Source organism: Arvicanthis niloticus, unplaced genomic scaffold, assembly GCF_011762505.2.
Source record: "Arvicanthis niloticus isolate mArvNil1 unplaced genomic scaffold, mArvNil1.pat.X pat_scaffold_875_arrow_ctg1, whole genome shotgun sequence".
Taxonomy (NCBI): Eukaryota; Metazoa; Chordata; class Mammalia; order Rodentia; family Muridae; genus Arvicanthis; species Arvicanthis niloticus.
In genome coordinates, this window is record NW_023046455.1 from 11500 (window position 1) to 13392 (window position 1893).

The 1893-nt window shown below is 38.3% G+C and overlaps 1 non-coding gene across 1 annotated transcript; it reads right to left on the bottom strand.

Annotated features, from left to right (window-relative positions):
- Positions 1-1333: 1333 nt before the first annotated feature.
- LOC117702496 (U6 spliceosomal RNA) lies at positions 1334-1440 on the bottom strand. Its single transcript, XR_004606065.1, has one exon. It is a non-coding gene; the product is annotated as a U6 spliceosomal RNA (small nuclear RNA).
- Positions 1441-1893: the final 453 nt, after the last annotated feature.

The window sequence follows — 1893 nt, forward strand, 5'->3', positions numbered from 1 at the left end:
CTCAGTGGTTAAGAGCACTGACTCCTCTTCCATAGGTCTTCAGTTCAATTTCCATCAACTACATACATGGTGGCTCACAACCTTCTGTAATGGGCACCAATGCCCTCTTCTGGTGTGTCTGAAGAGAGCAACGGTATTCCCACATACATAAAAAAAATAAATTAAAAAATGTTAGACATGAAAAATATACTTTGATATACAGTATTATGTATAATGCTTTTTACAGAGGCAGGGTGATTTATTTTTGAATGAAATATTACTTATTTAATCATTCCTTTTGTCCAATACTTATATTACAAACAATATGTTTTCTTTCAACTTTAAAGAAATAATTATGTATTAACTTTGTTGTTATACATATTTATATCATCAGGAAATGCTTTACAATGTGAAAATGTCTTTGTTAGACTGTATGAAGTTCTTATATGATACTTTTAAAGACATATGGTAACATATTTTGAGTTTATTTTTTATAGTGACTACTCTTGATCATTTTCTTTATTTTTGATGTAGTTCTTATTAAATATATCTCCTTTATTATTAACAGGCACAAAAAATCTTTGATGTTAACAATTATGCACAATTTAGTGATTTAAAATAACTTTGAATTTAATAATTTCTTATATTTAAAAATATCCATCTTTTCATCAGTATTATTTATTTATTTATTCTTTAATTCTCTTTTTTACATTCAAGTCTTTATCCCCTTCACATCTGCCCCAAACTGCTCCTCATCCCATACCTCCCCCCAAACCCCTACCCCAGTCTTCATGAGGATGTCCCCATCCCCCTACCCCACTCCACCAGACATCCCCACTCCCTGTGGCCACAAGTCTCTCTAGGGTTAGGTGCATCTTCTCTCTCTGAGGCCAGACCAGGTAGTCCTCTACTGTATATGTGTCAGGGGCCTGGTTGGTAGCTAAGTGTCTGAGAGATCTCGGGGTCCAGGTTAGTTAAACTGCTGGTCTTTCCATGGGGCCAGCCTCCATTTTCCTCCTCAGCTTCTTTCAGCTTTTTCCCAATTCAACCTCAGGGGTCCCTGGCTTCTGTCCATTGGTTGGGTGCTAGTATCTGCATCTGTCTCTTTTGGCTGCTTGTTGGGCCTCTCAGAGGGCAGCCAGGCTAGGCTCCTGTCTGCAAGCACACCACAACATCAGTAAAAGGGTCAGGCCCTGGTGCCTCCCCTTGAGCTGGATCCCAATTTGGGCTTGTCACTGGACCTCCTTTCTCTCAGGCTCTTTTCCATTTTTGTCCCTTTAGTTCCTTCAGACAGGAAAAATTCTGGGTCAGGGCTTTGGACTGTGGGATGCCACATCTCTCCATTTGATGTCCTAAAAATATGGGATGCCTCATGAATTTGTGTGTCATCCTTGTGCAGGGGCCGCGCTAATCTTCTTTGTATCGTTCCAATTTTAGTATATGTTCTGCCAAAGCGAGCACTCATCTGTATTTTTTATTTTGTATTCCAACAGGTTTTGTAAGCTATAGCTTCACACTATTCGTAGCTCCTTTGCTGAAGCTGATCATTATGTTCAATACAAAGAAGCACAGTCTAGAAAACTCTAATGCTAACTCCGCCTTAAAAACTGCTACCAGTAACTTCCTTCAAGTAAAATTGTAGGCACTATGGCTCATCCTTTTCTCCACGTTGGCCTTCTTACTCTTGCAATTATCTCATCAAAAGGTGGTTAATTTGGAGACTTGTTCTCAGTATCCATACACACTGTCATTCTGAATTGGAATCTGATTATTGGGCACCAGTGACTTCTAAAGAGAATTGATCTAATGAATTCTACTATCAAGTAAAGAGATACTGTAGCATAGAATATGGGTGATACCTAATAATTGCCTAGAACATTTATAAAATTTTGTCATACTCCTCATTTTGTATAT